Here is a 17,667-nt window from a genome sequence, read left to right as displayed (position 1 = left end):
GCATATTTAGAACAGGAGATAAACGGTAGCTAAAAAGTGCTAAATATAAACCAGTTTCTCTTTCTAAAAGTTGATAACACAAAAGAGGTGGTAAACATGGCATATCATTTAGGACAAAGATGATGTGGATAATGTCTATGTAAGCTTGTTTGAGCTCAGATAACACGATCACTGCAAAGGATATCAACTTTCTTGTCCAAGAGCCAGTTGGTCAAACACCACCAAAGTTTGCAAAGCTCAAAAAGTAAACATTGGAAACTGCACTTAGTTGTGTTCATAGATATATTATTGACAAAAGTCAGAAATAGAGGATAACCTCTGGAAATGAATTTTAGAAACCAGTATGCAAAACACTGGCTTGGTTTCACAAAACGATGTGAATTTCCTAAAACCTTTCTCAAGTATAAGGTTACATCAGGCAAAGTTAAAAAGGGATGCTGGAAAAAGAAATGTGGTTCTGGGCTGCAGCATGTATAGTCGCTGCATGCGTGGGAGTAGCCACAACACGACACTGAAAGCAGTGAAGGCAGCGTTTGGTGGGAGTAGGAAAAAGAACAATCTCCATCTTTCTTCCTGTTAAAAACTGTAAACAGAGGGTTTGTGCTCATATATCCATGGAGGATTGCTTTTGATAGACACAGTAAGTATTACCACTTTGGATGATAAATTGTTTCGTGCTTCAGGAACCAAATTTGTCATTGTTATGTTGTGCTGTTTTTTTCCTGCCTGGCTGTTGCTGCCTCTGGCACTCAGACATCCAGACTACGAAGAAGAAGGGGCAGAGGTTGGACAGACCCTGGTGCTCTGCCAGGCACCCCTAGGGCTGGCTGCCTTCACTACATGGATAACCTGCCCAGCTGGCAGGAGTGTGCTGCACACAGCACACCTTCAGTGCCCTCCAGCACTGCTGGCACTTCACTGTGGCTCAGTGCCACCAGAGAAAGACTTCCAGCAGAGGTCCAGGGAAATGAATTATCACAGAATCATCGAATATTCCAGGCTAGAAGGGATCTGCAGGGATCATTGGGTCCAACTTTGTTCTATCCATGTTTTAGCTAAAATGCACACCTTTTAAAAACAATTGCTGATACAGAACTGCTGTATCACCACCAGTTTGAGGTGTCTGTCATTTCAGTTTATGTCTTTCAGAGTGAAAATTGTTGTGTTATCAGAACATTCATCCTCAACTCATCATTCAAATCTGATATGGGCTGAATTTCTCCTCTTTCACCATTGGCAGAGCTTAGGATTGTTAAACCTGAATATACTTCAAGAAAAAGCCTAAGGACTAATTGATGACTGTAAGCCCTGGTGTCTTTTGATGTGGATCACTAAGTAGTGAGCTTTGTAACACAAAATAAAATAAATAAATAAAATCATAGCATTTCACAGTGAACCCTACAATTTAACAACTTGTTCTAAGGGACTAAGCAGAGATTTTTTTAGCTGTGCTTTTAGATGATATTCAGAAATACAGGTGGTCTGAGCTATCATCTTGCATCTGTGATTTGAAGATAGAACTGCTTACTTGTTGGATCTGATCCCAAATCTCGTGGTTACTCATCACTGCAATTCAGAGCAGCAGCACTAACCTTAAATGCTTTCGTGTCTTAGGAATATGAATGTGCCCTGTGGCACCTTGATGATAACAATGAACATTTTTCAAATGTGTAAGTGAAGATCTGCTTAACATACAGAAAGCTTTATTTTCCCTCATTCTTTTACCCCTGACATGGTAGATAAGAATCTGAACATCCAAACTCCCCAGATTTACTGTAAGAAAATACTGTCAGTCTGGAGATATGCTAAATTTTTCCAGTGAAATGAGATTTATGGAAAAAAATATTTGTTGTCAGGGAAATGCCTCATGGAAATGTGCTGTTTGGTGACAGTTTTCTTGACCACTGCACTAGCAATGGTGACTCTAAGTCTTGTATTTGCTGTCCTGCTCCATGGGATGCCCCACAGGCTGCCCCACTCATACCCTTTCTCCCACCCTTGGCAAGTTCTTTACTATGAGAGTGGTGAGGTGCTGGAACAGGCTGCCCAGAGAGGTTGTGGATGCCCCGCCCCTGGAGGTGTTCAAGGCCAGGTTGGATGGGCAGCCTGGTTTGGTATGAAATGGGGAGGTTGATGGCCCTGCCTGTGGCAGGGGGGTTGGAGATTCATGGGGGGGTTGGAGATTCATGATCCTTGCGGTTCCTTCCAACCCAGGCCCTTCTGTGATTCTGAGGTACCCTCAGAGCTTAAGAGAACCAGAAATTCCAGGAGGGAGAGCTTCTTAACTCCATTCTACTTTAAATTGTAAATATTGTAATATTGTAATTATTGCAATATTGTAATATTGTAATTATTGTAATATTGTAAATAAGCAATTTTAAAACAATGTTAAGGAGGTCTTTTCTGCAGGAAGCATCAGCAATCTTTATATACACTCACTCTGGCTTCTTCTTTTCCTTCTCTGAGTAGGATGGGAGGATAAGAGAGGCCTGATACTGAATTAGATGAACTTACTAGTGGGATTAAGAGAGGAAAAATTTGTAGACAGACCTGAGAAAATTCCTGTTGCTTTCACAGAAGGAAAGGTAACTGTCATAGCTAAGTACGTAGTTGCAGTACTAAGGAGAAGGACAGTACAAGTACACTGCTGAACTTACGAGTTGTTTTCAGTATTTTCTTTTTCCATTTATTTATTTATTTATTTATTTTTGTTAGCAAGGTTGGAGGAGTGCATTAATACAAAAACCACCAAAAAATGATACATCTCTGATGATGGAGTCAAACTGCCAAAGCAGCACTGCATATCTTTTGCCCTTTCTGGCTTTTCTCTAAAGCCTCTATGCCCCAAATTAAAGTTAGAGTGTTTTTGTTTAAAGAGAGTCAGAGGATTGTTTCTTGGTGATTATCCACTGCTTACTGGAATAGAATATTTTATGTAAACTGTGGCTGACAGTTTTGAGCAACTCGTAATTCCAAGAAGCAAACTGTGATCACAAGGAAAACACTCAGAGAACATCTTTGAATTTCTTGCAATTTTGTGCAATCACAAAGAAATTGTAAAACTACTGTTCCACAGACATAAACAAAATCACTCTGGGAAGATGTATCGTTTCCATGATAAACAAATCTTAGTGCAATCTAAAGGAAGTGAGAGTTCTGCCAAAGTCCTGGGGTAACATTGTTTGTCAATGAGGGATTCTACTTAGGAGAGTCTGCCTAAGGATCTCAGTCCTACCGTGGCTTCAGGAGCTTCCCCCCGGGAGTCCTGGTGTTGCCAGGAGAGAAGCAGCAGGAGCAAACCAGAGTAGTGATTGCTGAATAGGATGGCTGCTATGGGAGATGGGAAATGGGTAGGGAAGATTTGGTTCTGTGATGAGGAGACATTGTTACAAAGACTCCAATTCGTTAATGTGATATATAATTAATATATAATGATTTACACACAACACTCCAAGGAAGTGTAAAAAACGTCCTTTCTAAATATTTTTCTTTCTGTCTCAACCTACTTTCCAGGCCTTATGAAAGAAGAAGCTCAATGCATATTTTTACGTAATTAAAGTGAGTCTTCTAGGTGAAGAACTAATTTGACAGTTCAGTGCACTGAGTACGAATATTCATTTGAATACAGTGAATGCACATTTTAGTAGACATAATTAGAGGCTTTCTGAGAAGCCAAAGGAGTTGTACTTCTGTTCTTTTTAGTTTACTTACAGTATTCCAACAACAACAAAAAAAGATCTGGTTTTATTTCATGGATCTGTATGGATTTGTCTTTGTCCTTTTGGGCCCACATAGCATGACTAAATCTAACTGTTTCAGCCCACTGACAACAGGCTAAAAATAGTTTGGAACTTAAAGCACTGCTTTGAACAAAAGGAGTTTTGAAAGTAATTAAAATCTATTAAGTTAGTATTTGGGAAGTCTAATTTATTGTGGCTCTTATGTAGAGTATGTCAGTAGGTGACAATACGAGTTTATGTCCTTGAAAACATTGCTCATAGCAATGACTCTCACAGACAAAGCCTCTGAGCATTTTCCTGTAACTATCAAAATCTTATTTCCCTTCCTCATCACCATTTTTCAGCATAACAGAAAAGGAAAGAAGAGAAAAAGGAGAAAACCATTTCACAGTTAAGGAAAGCAGGCATTACTCTGAATTTCCTGAGCATCAGCAAAGTCAACATTAGCTTGATATTCTCACTCCTCACAGTCCGGATTAAGAGGCAAACCTCAAACATTTTTACTAAGTCTTTTTTGTTTTTCTTTTTTGCCCTCATTAAAACATGTTAGGAGGTTGTTTTGCTTATAATTTTGAATGTCAGAAGTGAGCTATGTTTGAGCTGAATGTATTTTGAGGAGCCCCAGTGAAAATAGTATCTGACTCTAAATCCTACTCTTGGATAATGATGTTCCTCAAATTGAACTTGCAGCTTTTTGCAGAAGGAAAACTTACACATCCAGATATCTGTTATGAAGACGAGGAATGGAATATAAATACACAAATTCCCTTGTATATAATGATGAATTTCTGTTTAAACTCGTAGAGTTGTGCTGATTCATACAGGTGATTAACTGTTCTGTATCATACAATTATCTAAGATATATCCTAACAGGTTACAATAACTTTGAAAAAAAAATTCTCATTTCTGTATCAGAAAATGATTAGGGAAATATGCTATCTGACAGCATTTGAAATTCTTAAAGCCCTTCAGTGAAAAGATAGTATACTTTTCACTGATAAACAGAATTCCATCTGAGTCCAGGCTTGATAAATAGTGAATGTAAATCACATTTCCCTGAAATTTGTTTTCTTGGAAGTATGTGAACTGTATCCTGGTCATCTGCTCTTTCTTCTGGACAGATGTGTTTACAGAGTAATCATGAAAGGAAGTGAGTTGGCTGCATGTTTAAAGGAATGCAAAATAGTGAGTGTATTGGAGATATCTTAGAGTATTCTGAAGCCATTTTGAAAGCAAATGGAGGAAGCTGCACTTCTAAGCTTCTTTGGCTTTTCAACAGATGGTTAATGAAACTGACTCTGAGTTATTTGAAAGTTTACTCTCTATGTAAGTTTTCTATGAATATTTTAAGTGATATCCTGTTACTATCTAGACAGTGAGTATAGAAAAATCAAAGAGATAGGCAGAAAAGGGATTTAAATAACTGCTGTTAATTCTTCTGAAGCTTTTATTAGCATTTTACATTTTCTCCTCATTAATAATGATGAAGAAAGTTATATTAGGAAAAATAACAAAACATTAAAAGAAGATGTAAGCAAATATCTTAAAAAGTTATTTCAGAGAAATGTGGGAGATAGAATTAGATGCAGGATGAGATGCAAAGGAGAGACCTAAAGAATATGACATTGGCCCATGGAATGAGTATACTGATAGGATATTTAAAGGGATCAATAGGCAGGTGCTTTGCTCAACATGCCTCAGACAAACATCAAGTGGAGATCAACAATTTGAAAATCCCAGTACACTAAAAGGCAAAAATTTCTCTCAAGATATCTATTGTAATCAAACATATTTAACCTTTTTATGTTACTTTTTTGTTATAATGATGACTGCCATAAAACACTATGCAGTAATGAACAGGAATAGTAAATTAAACACAGGACCTGCCTATCATGTCTTTAATTACTAGAGAAACTTTTAAAGGATAGTATTGTCAACTGTCATTTAGACCTGATAGAACACAATTAGACAGAATATAAATGTCTGTGATTCTGAAAGTCAGCCCTCATCATGATTTCAATTTGCAGAATCAGTATAGTTTTTTTTATCATTTGCAAAGCAGGGATAATACCTAGAAGTTTGTAATTTTTCTCTTCTGTAGTTAAAAGTTCAGACATTACTTACACTTTATATTGTAGAGAAAGAACACCCCTTTCTACTCATAACTGTCCTCTAAAAATCATACTTTTTCCATAAGGATGTTGTTGTTGCTTGTGGTAAGAATTACATTTCTAAATGGTCGATAATGTTGCTTCTTTCTGTTGAGTAGCAGGCTGAACATTTTCAATATATTTCATTTTAAAGCACTTCAAAATTGAAGCAAAGTTCTGTAATACAGCAAGTATTCTGCTTTATAAGGAGTTTACTGGCATTAAAAGCTTTAAGGAGACATTTCAAACTTGCACACTAAAAGCAACTAATCTCAGCATTGCCTCAGAGAGCTGAGGTTTTGTTTAATAGCATGGGTTAACGGTTTCAGCCACAATTAGAAGCATTTTCCTGACTGTCATGACAATTGTAAACTACTTTAGGAAATAATGCCTTTTTGAGTGGGCAAGGAAAAATTTTTAGGAAGAAACGTACTACAGAATCCACAAAACATTGTCTGTTGGCAAAATGAATCAATAAACCTAAGGTTTTATAGGCATTTGACATTTTTGTCAAAATGCCTGCCTGGCAGTCTGTAAAGACAGGCACAGTCCATACTTCTGCAGGCAACTGGATGTTTGTTTATTCATATAACCCAAACAGCTGTCCTGTTGTAGTGCTTGGAAGTGCTCAGCCTTGTCTCTCACACAGTCCTCCTCAGAATAACTCTGTTTAACCACCTGTCTGCTTGTCAGCTGAAGTTACCCAGTCTAGGAGGTGAGCTGGGGGATTCTCAGTGCTTGCTGCCTTGGGTTTTCTACCAAATGTTAATGTCACATCCCATTTTATGACAAAGAAAGATACAAGTAATTATGAAAAGAGTGAGCCTGGCCACATTTGCAGACATGAGTGCATGGCTGAAGCGAGTTTCAAGGCAGGCGGCTCTGTCCCAGCCACAAGAACAAGCTGAGATTGGGGTTATATTTCCACAGTACCAGGAAATTTTAGGGTACTTACTAAGAGAACTCATCTTAAGTCCTTCTGGTGATTTTAAACCAGGGCCTGTTATAAAAAAAGGCATGATAGTTCAGTTGTGAAATCTTTATCAGATATTGAAAACAGACTCCTTATAAAGCTGTGTTTACATTTTTCCCATTTAAAAGTAGAGCAGAACAAACATAGAACTCACTGAGATCATGAATGAGTATATGAGAATGAGAATGAGAATATGAGGGCAACTTCTACCTGTGTTGTGCTACTGTTTAAATCCTGAACACTTTCTGAATAGAAAGGTTTCACAAGAAGTTGGTGTTGATGATGCATTTGAATTTAAATTAGTGTTGATGAAGCGGTACTGGGGCAGCTTCTATTTAACAGCTTTATTAATGATCTTGATGATGGGATTGAGTGCACCCTCAGTGAATTTGCAGAGGACACCAAGTTGGGAGGGAATGCTGATCTGCCCGAGGTAAGATGGGTGCTATAGAGGGATCTGGATAGGCTGAATTGATGGGCCAAGGTAAACTGTATGAGTTTCAACAGGGCCAAGTGTTGGGTCCTGCATTTTGGTCAAAACAGCCCCAGGCTGGAAAGCTGCCTGACGGAAAGGGACCTTGGTGTACTGATGGACAGTCAGCTGAATATGAGGCAGCAGTGTGCCCAGGTGGCCAAGAAGGCCACGGCATCCTGGCTTTCATCAGGAATGGTGTGGTGAGCAGGACTAGGGAAGTCCTCCTGCCCCTGTACTCAGCACTGGTGAGGCCTCACCTCGAGTACTGTGTTCAGTTTTGGGCACCTCAGTACAGAAAGGACATTGAGGTGCTGGAGCAGGTCCAAAGAAGGGCAGCAAGGCTTGTGAAGGCTTGGAGAATATGGCCTATGAGGAGAGACTGAAGGAACTGGGGCTGTTCAGTGTGGGGAAAAGGAGGCTGAGGGGAGACCTTACTGCTCTCTTCCAATATCTGAAATGTGCTTACAGCGAGAGCAGGGTTGGTCTCTTCTCACTGGTGACAGGTGACAAGATGAGGGGAAATGGCCTCAAGTTGCACCAGGGTAAGTTTAGGTTGGATATCAGGAAGGGTTCTTTACAGACAGGGTTGTTAAGCACTGGAATAGGCTCCTCAGGGAGGTGGTTGAGTCACCATCCCTGGATGCGTTTAACATCCATTTGTATGCGGTGCACAGGGAAATGATTTAGTGGAGGGTTGTTCAAGTTAGGTAGTATGGTTAGGTTGTGGTTGGACTCGATGATCTTTAAGGTCTTTTCCAACCTGAGTGATTCTATAATAAAATATATGTTTTGAAATAGAAAATGTAATAAACATGCTATGTTTAATTCAAATTAAATTCCCCTCTAATGTTTTAAGAAAGTCTTCCTATCAGATAATGTATATTCACTTGGTAACCTCATTTTGTCTTTAGTTTTGGTGTTCCCTTAATTTGTGGATTTGGTGTACTGTAAGCATAATAATCACAATAGACTGTTATGGTAATTCATTGACATCATATTACAGAAGATCAGCCTGCTTAAGCATTTTGAAACTGGCAAAGCTAAAACACTGAAAATACTGAAGTGCTTTAAGTTTGAGATAATAACTGTTTTTATCTAAACACAACTATAGACTGAATTGGTCATTCCGTAAGTATATTCTTTCTCACCACATTTCATAAAATCTTTTTGTTGGTCATTGCAAGCACTGCAGATTTGCAGAGTCTGTGGAATTAAGTGCAGATATGAATATGCATATAAGTCCTGAGGTTTGATAAGCATTTTTGAGAAATATTATCCAGGGGGAAGGAAGAAAGCCCAATATCTTAGGGCTTATTTTTACAGTGAGGATCAGCAACTGAAGCACTCATCCAGATCCACACAGGCATATCTGTCCTTTGGTGGATTTTCTCACTTGGGGCACTACATCCCATTCACACAATTATAAAATTAATAAAGTTGGAAAAAGCCACTAAGACCACACAGTTCAACTGTCAGCTTATCACCACCATGCCCAGCAAACCATGCTCCTCAGTGCCACATCTCCACATTTTTTGAACACCTGTGGGGACAATGATTCCACTCCCTGTGCAGTCTTTTCCAATGCCTCACCATGCTTTCTGAGGAAAAAAATTCTTCCTAGTATCCAATCTGAACTTCCCTCAGTGCAACTTACTGCCATTACTGCTCATCTTGTATCTAGTTACCTGGAAAAAGAGACTGATCCTCTTTCATGCAAATTCAGAGGGAGTGATTTAACTTACTGACTTCCACCTCCACAAATCATATAAATCAATGAAACAGATTTTATATGTATAGCTTCTGTGACCTCACAAATTTTCTCTACTGTAATAGTTTACGGTATCTTTCTTGCCATTCTGTTTTTCCATACTGTTTGGTCTTTGTTTCTACAATAGGGATGAGCAGAGAAAGGGATGTATGAAAACTGTGAACTAAGATTTATGGTGAATGTATCAGCTCTTTTCTTCAGATAGTACAATAAAGGAACCACAGGAGATGTACTTCCTTTATGTCTTCCCATACATTTGTGTTAAGTTGCGTCTAAAACTTGCGAAGAATAATATATTTTAAATTGGTATGGAAGTTCCTTGTTAACAAAAACTTTCTACACTTGCACTTCTGTGAACTTAACATAGATACGAATTTTTCTGTGCTAGAATGAATATGTAGATTAGCAAAAAAGGCAAAGAGATCCTCATGCATATATTTAGTTATACTTTGTATAATACATCTGATCTCATCTTCCTACAAGGACAAGTAAACACAAGGCTTTTCATATCATGAAGTTCTTTGGCCTTCATGATCTTTACAATTCACTGCCCTGTCCCCAGGTCTTTTCTGAATTTCATTCCCATTTTACTTCTTTTTTATTCTCTGCTTCTTTCTGAAATAACTGCTGAAGATGATGTCATGTGTTCATCACTAAGTGGACTGAAGTGTTGCTCTGGAAAGTCTATAAATTTCAGCTGGAATGTGTCCATTACATTTACAGTAGTGAAGGAAAGCCTACAGAAATGAAAACAAGGAAAGAGATTTAATAACTAAATAGAAAGACAGACTAAAGTGTGGTATCTTTTCACTATGTTACTACTGCTACTCACGTATTCTCTGCCTCTGTTTCACTGAAATGTGTATGAAATGGTTGGTCTCCTGCAGATGTACTGCGTCAAAACAACTTACAGTAAAAGGAGCACAGGAACATTTAGTGCCTTTCTCCATAACCTATCGTACATAGCCTTAATCACTAACATGAATATTAGAATTTTGCTGTAAATGAATCAGAATTTTAAAAGTACAAAAAAGGGAAAGAAAATTGGCAAACAAATGTATAGAACAGTGATGCATTTTTCTCTCTTTGAAAGGTGAACTCTCAAACAACAGACGTTTTCTCTTGTTTGTTTTTCACAGTTACATTAAAGAAAAAGTAAATGAAATCAATAAAAAATAGCTTGGTTGTCTGAGAACTGGACTGAGAGCTGATACTGATGTGAAACAGTTTTCTTCCTTCCATGGCATCATGGAAGTTTCACCTCTGATAAGCAATTTGTAAAGCCTGAAGGTAGAAAAAATAGCACTTCCTACTTCAATACAGTATTACTCCATGTGTGCAGATCACTTTGAATTAGAAATCAGTCAATCGTTAACATAATTTCCCATCAAAACAAGAGATAACCAACTTCCACTGCCATAATTTCTGGGTTGAGTCTTTGTCCTGCTTTCACTCTTGTTTATAATAGAGTAATCATTAACTCTTTTCATCTGGGTGCTCCAAGTCTCTTTGGTTTGGCAACAGAGATTTTTGCCAAATTCTACAACATAATGATGATTTTAGTCCTGTGAGACATGATTGTCCTGTTCAGTAATAAGTATTTCAGTAATGGGTTTCTTTTTCCAATTTCAGATTGAGAGAAGTGGTAACAACTATTTTTGTGAATAGGTAATTAAAACCCAGTTTTAATTTTATGACAGTTGTTTTGGAAGTTTTTTTTTCCAGTTTTTTCCTCTACATTAGTTTTTTTTAATGTCTTTTTTTTTTTTTTTTTTTTTTTTTTTTTTTAAGAAGTTCAGAAAATAGATCTTTTAACTGCAAAATTTCATTTTCTGGAAGATTTTTGAATACACAAATAATTATGACCACAGAAGAAGCATTTGTGCCAGACTGGATCTTATCTTTGGCAGGAAGTTGTTAGAAAGCCAGTAACCGTAAGTTGTATGCAGGTTGCATAAGTACCTGTAACTCCAATAACATAATGCCTCTCCCACTGGAGAGATGTAGGTTGGGGTACAATGGTTTAGAGTTTGTCATACAGAAGTCACAACGTGTTTGGTTGTCTCCTTGACAAGATTTCTGTGCTACTAATAGTGTTGCAGAGAGCAAATTATAGGGAACTATCTGGCCAGTAGACACAGTAATGAGTATCAAAACCAGGAATCTCATCTGTTAGCCAGGTACATCATATCTTGAAATGCAAAGGATGGCATGTCAGCATCTCCAGAGGTTCTGGCCAAAGGAATGAACCATCTGTACCATAATCAGACCAACTCTCCAAGAAATTCTAAAAGAACTGGCAAGAGCTTGTACCAGTGGCATGCTATTTCATATTCACTGCATTATAAATAGATTTTTATATTGCTGGTACCATACATTGAGCACTGACATATTTTTAGCCCAAGACATATATTTTTTCACTATTTTAGCTCTGTGTTTAGTTTTGTACTTCCTTGGAACTGAGTCTTAATTTTCAACATCAAAGGATTCTTTAATAGATTTATTATTTGTTTGTTTGTTTATTTGTTTCACATTAGAAAGTCAAAATGAGGGAAGAAAAATGTTTTCAGAGCATGAGAGAATATGGAGGAAAAAAGCAGCCCATACAGAACGTATATGATATTTTTCATATGATACTGTGATAAATGCATGCATTTTCTATTCAAATCACGAGACGTTATAGTTGTGTGATGGTGGATGAGTGAATCATTGGAGATAGTGGGGAGTTTCGTGATTTCAAAGTGACTTCAGCTGAACAATATTCAGTAGCGTTAATGGTCAATTTTTCATGACCATTAACCAAATACATGTTCATCATAATTACAAACAATGCATAGTATTTTTCCTTTCAAAGTCTTCATGAGCTCTGTCTGAGTAATGCCAGTATTGATGGTGTTGGAGCAGGACATTTTCTTCTAAATGACAGTACTTGTATAAATGACGACAATCCATGGTGTCCTATGTTGTAATCAAATGTTCAATTAAACAGGATTTAATGGACAGAGCTACTTTCAAGTTACTGCAGAAAGTAAAATGTCCAAATACCTCAGAATCAGCATTTTAAATGCTAAAATTGCTCAGAATAACTAGTGGGAAAACATTTTAAAACAAAATTATCAGCTACTTGGAAATGTAAAATGGAAAACCTGGAAGCAAAGGCAACCAAAATATATTCCTAGGAATATATTTTGAACATACTAATGCTGAATGCTCAAAGACTGGTGTTATTTTTTTTTCCAAAAAATACATTTTTAATGACATAAAAGTCATTAAAAAGTTAATAGCTCAGTTTCTGTGGTTTATTCTTTATTATGCTGACTGAATAATATATGAGACAAAAACCCAGCTCTACAATGTATTAGGAATCTAAGTCCATTCCTAAACTCCAGATAAATCACTATGAAGACAGTGCAGAACTACATGCTAGGTGTCTTCATAGATTTGGGCTGCAGTGATGAAGAAATTTTTGTCCTTTTTGAGTCAGGAGATTGAAACCTTCTGTGCGGGCAAGAAACAAACTATCTGCCACAAACCTGGATGAGGAAAAATCTAGATGTGTAATAGTGAGAGTGCCCTTTAGTTCTTATCTACATCCCTTAACACAAGATAAACTTCATTTACCTACACTGTGAAGGAAACTTTAAGAGGAAATTACTGATTACATTCATTTTGAGTATCAAGTTATAACACCTAAGTAGGAAAAATCGGTCCATTCAGAAAAAGTGTATACATCAAATGAAGGAAAACTTGCATATAGGTTCTACGTGGAAGAAAAGAAGGAAACATGTGGAGGAGTTCTGCTGTTCAGAACATCCAAGGCCTTGAGATGCTCAAGCAGCGTGCTCATACGTGTAGAGAAGTACAAGTTTTTTTCCCTTGGCATATCCTTCACATCAGCCACTTAGTCCAGTCTGGCCAAGCACTGCTTATCATGGAATCAGAGAATCAAGGAATGATAGAATCAGTCATAGAATCATAGAATGGTTTGGTTTACAAAGGACCTTAAAGGTCAGCTATTTCCAACTGCCTGCCACAGGCAGGGTTGCCACCCACTAGATCAGGGCCCCATCCAACCTGGTCTTAATGCCTGCAGGGATGAGGCATCCACAACTTCTCTGGGCAGTCTGTGCCATTGCCTCACCACACCTCTCAGTGAAAAAATTCCATCTAGTATCTAATATAAATCTCAACTCTTTTAGTTAAAAATAATTACCCCCATCACTATCAGATTTCATAAAAAGTCAGTCTCCTTCCTGTTTAGAAGTCTCTTTAAGTACTGGAAGGCTGTAATGATGTCTCCCTGGAGCCTTCTCCAGGCTGAGCAAGCCCAATGCCCTCAGCCTCATTTCATAGGAAAGGTGCTCCAGCCCTCTGATTCATCTTCCTGGCCCTCCTGTGGAACCAACAGTTTCACATCTTGTGATGTGGGCCCCAGGCCTGGATGCCTTAGGGGGCTCACAAGAGCAGTGTAGAGGTGGACAATCCCCTTCCTCTCCCTACTGGCCCTCCCTCTTTTGATGCAGCCCAGGTTAAAGAATAATAGACAAAAAATTAATTACTTTTGGAAATTTCTTATTTGATCACTTCCTTTCTGTGTTTACTCAGAATACATAGTACATCTGTGAAGAAATTGAAGCATGCTGTGTTATTTCTAGAGTTCACCACAAACCCAAACTGTTTATGCTGTTTATATCAGTGCCGGGTGAGATGCTATTACATACTAAGAGAAGAAAGGAAAAGGCTGGAGTTGAAAAATGGACTTGATCTCATGCTTCATCATTTGGTGCATTTAAATCTGTTACAATCTCAACAATGTGACAACTTGGGCAATATTTGAACTGAAGGACGGTGATCTGTGTGTAATTTAAGTATATTGTTATCTTCTCTGTTCCTCCTCTTCTGAGGACTTTCATTTCCACACTTGCAGCCATATGGATGCCACAAGTAGTCCTATTTAGTCCAAATTGCATTTAGATCTGAAACTTTGAAGAAATCCATGAGAAGCAAAATGGCAAAGGGGGATGGGACAGGAGCTCAGTAATGATTCAAGTGGTTCATTGCTTTGTGGCCATTTCTGGGCCTATCTGGAACAGGGAAGGAACTAACTTCCACTTGAAAGCAGGAAAGAGATAGCAAAAGAAAAATTGATGAGGAGGGACTTCAACAGCACAAAAAAAAAAAAAAAAAAAAAAAAAAAAAGTCATGCAAAGATGGAGATCCTCTCCACAAGGGTTTCTAAAAAGCTACACTTGCCTTAGAAGTCACTGTGAGAAGTGTGCCTTAACTTTCTCCTTGTTCACTCCCTCCTCAGTTATTATACAGTTACCTGGAAGCAAAATGTTTTTGTAAAGAATCAATAGGCTGCTGTCTTTTTTTTTTTTTTTTTTTTTTTTTTTTTTTTTTTGTCCCCATAAGGCCAATTGCTTGTCTCCAGAAATTTTTGGGATCTTTCATTACCAATTCATTCGAATGACTTTAAAGTACCAACATCAAGACAAAAGCAACTTTCAATTATCAGGTAAAACCATTTTCCTGTGCAATTTTTAACACAAACACCCTGATTTTCATTATTATCTTTCTATCTATCTAGTTTAAGCATCTTTCATATTTTGGGTAGGAATCATTTTATTCCTTTGTTAAGGAAAGACTAAGAATATATTTATGTTATGTTTCAACCTATCACGACTAAATTATTCTTTACATTTGTGATAGAAAAAAATAATTCATATGTAAAAAGGCACAAGGGGTCTCTGGAGAAGGATAAAAAGAGGTAGGTACTTATGACAATACCATATGTATGCACTATGATACTATTTCAGAGAATTGATTCCATCACCCGATTTGCACCTTATCGTATCTGTATTGTACCTTGCTCCTGCTGGGTAATTCTGTTCTCCACTCTCAAGGGCAGAATGACCGTAATGCAGAATGTTACCAGATGGTAACATTGTATTCTTCATGCAGACAAACATGTAATGCCTACAAGCGTCCTTTCTGCCCTCAGGCTCAGTTACACCGAGGTTTCCTTACCATTTTTGCTGGGCATCACTGCCTGCAGTGGCAGAAGCAGGCATCAGCAATGATGTCAGCAGCCTCAGCAGTGGAGTCCATGACAAAGTGTGTGTCATTTTGGAGTGGCTGAAGTGATGCTACTTCTACACTTAGCTATGATTTGTATTGCATTAACTGACAAAAACACAGCTCTGAGGTTATAACAAGCACAGACCGCTATGTGCTTGAGGTAGAAAATGAGAACATTCAGCAACTGAGCAAGTCTCTCAGGAGATGCCACGGATTTTAATGGATCTCAAACAGTTTCTCATGTAGGCAAGAGTAGTTGGGTTTCAGGCTAACATAGCATAGTTAAAAGAGTGGGAAAGGAAGTATTTACAGAACCTTCTGGAAAGAAGAAAGAAACCAAAAAAGAACTTTTTCTAGCAAAACCAGATCTCCATCTATCTGATGGACTTATGTAGATAAGGCAGACAATAGTGCTGATCTTGAAAGCTACCTACCAAAATCACTGTGAAACTAAGTATCATCACGTGCACGCCAAAGGCCTACACAGAAATATTAGCAGGCTGGGCTTATCATCGTGGGTACAGGATGCTTAAAACTCCTGTGGGGTTAAATATTTGTGGTCCAGAATTCTTGGAGATTTTGTGTTATGTCATTGCGATGTCACTGTCATATTAGCAAGTGAAAACTGACAATTTTAAAAGCCTCTAGAGTCTGGAGGCTCTGAAAGGCTGGTGTTCATGGCCTAGACTATTAAACTCCAATCCCATTAAAAACAGGCATGTGTTCAAACCAGATCAGCTTTGCTCTGCTTAGTCCCTTGCTTAAAGTTCTGATATTTAGAAGAGATCAAGTTTCAATGTCATGTGCAGGACAGACTAGCATTGTGAGCCCATGGAAAAACTGTAAATTTGCACATGACTTCCAGTTTCATTGATATCCTTGTATGAAACTAAGAAAGCCATGGAAATGTAATACACTGTAGAAAAATGTATTACGGTTTCTAGTTTGAAAATAAAAATTGTTGATTAGCTGTTGAGCTCTGAAATCATAGCATGTTTAAGCTACAGTTTTCTGCTTCTTTCCTCTTACAAAACTAAAAATTATTCCATCCGGATTGTACATTTTTTGTATTGTAACACTTCCCTTTTTGAGATTTTCTTATGTTTTTCCAGAGAAGTTTAAGAACAGCTCTTTCTATTTTATCATCACTGTGCCACAGAATTGTAGGGACTGACCTCTAGAGATCATGGAGTCTAATACCCCTATTATGGTGATGATTATTTGATCATTCTGTTTGTGTCTGAGCTCTGTCTTATATATGCAGTTGTAGAAGACACTATACATATTAAGTCCATCTTTTTATAAGCAACAGCATGTACTAATTGCAATTTGCAAATGTTTTAATATAACAACCTTGGTTGAGATGTTAAATCTTAAGCCATTTTAATCTCTGGTAAGCACACATTTGCTTTTTTAATTCTGCATTTTGCATTTATTGTTAATTATAGTGAATATAATTCTCAGCATTCTGGATGAATTCCAGTCACTGATTCTATGAGATCTGTCTTTGTTCTCATTTTGACCAAGTAAAAACCATAAAATACATATATTGTAGAAACATGTGGGATTTAAACAGAGGAAAAGTGGAAAGGCTGAGCTCATTTGATAAAGAGTACTCAGAGTTTAATAAATTCATCTGGAATCCTATAAGGAGACCTTCATGCTATATATTTTTTTCAAAGTGATTATGTTACAGCAACCAAGGTTTTATTCTTGAAATTAGGCTACATTTATTGTTGTTACTTTGTTGTATACTCCTCGTGCTTCTTTCTATTTACCCGTTCTATTTGTTTTTTCTTCTCAGTTTGTCAAACCCAGAAGCACCATCTACAGCAACTGTGCTGCTTTCACTATTAAAGCATTCCACTGAACTCAGGTTCGCCAGCTTTATTACTTCAAAGTTGATAATTGGTTCAGATCAGTCCAGTATAAGTGGCACAAGCAGCCAGACTGATGACTGTGTAGCTGAATAGGATTAAAGAAGTGCAGGAACAAACTGTATCTACGGAATGCTTCATTGGCTGTGTTCTGCTTATTGTGTTGTTTCCAACAATTCATATATATTTTTTAATTTAGACAGATATGGGAAGTAAATAAAAACACAATTTACTGTGTTTGCAGGAACGCTATTAATATCCAAGCTAGTATTTACAGTTCTAACTAAATCCACATTATAAAGTTTCTACTACTGTTATAAACACAAAAAAGGGATCCAGTGTAAATATTTAAAATACATATTTAAATAGGTTATGGCTAGGGTATATGCAGATGGCAGAGGAAGACAGTCTTTTTAGCTGTGTTATGATGAAAGCAAGGCATAGAACATAGCTCTGATTCATAAGTCTTATACCCCATTTTTCTGTGACCTTATGCCTCAGTTTCTATGAGCCAATCCTAAGGCCTGCAACATTTTTAGACTTCTAGCTTGTGCATTCAGGACTTTCTTAGACACAAACATCTTACAAATCTTTCTAACGTAT

Source organism: Tympanuchus pallidicinctus, unplaced genomic scaffold (genome assembly GCF_026119805.1).
Source record: "Tympanuchus pallidicinctus isolate F22 unplaced genomic scaffold, pur_lepc_1.0 scaffold5, whole genome shotgun sequence".
NCBI lineage: Eukaryota > Metazoa > Chordata > Aves > Galliformes > Phasianidae > Tympanuchus > Tympanuchus pallidicinctus.
This window is presented reverse-complemented; position numbering follows the sequence as displayed.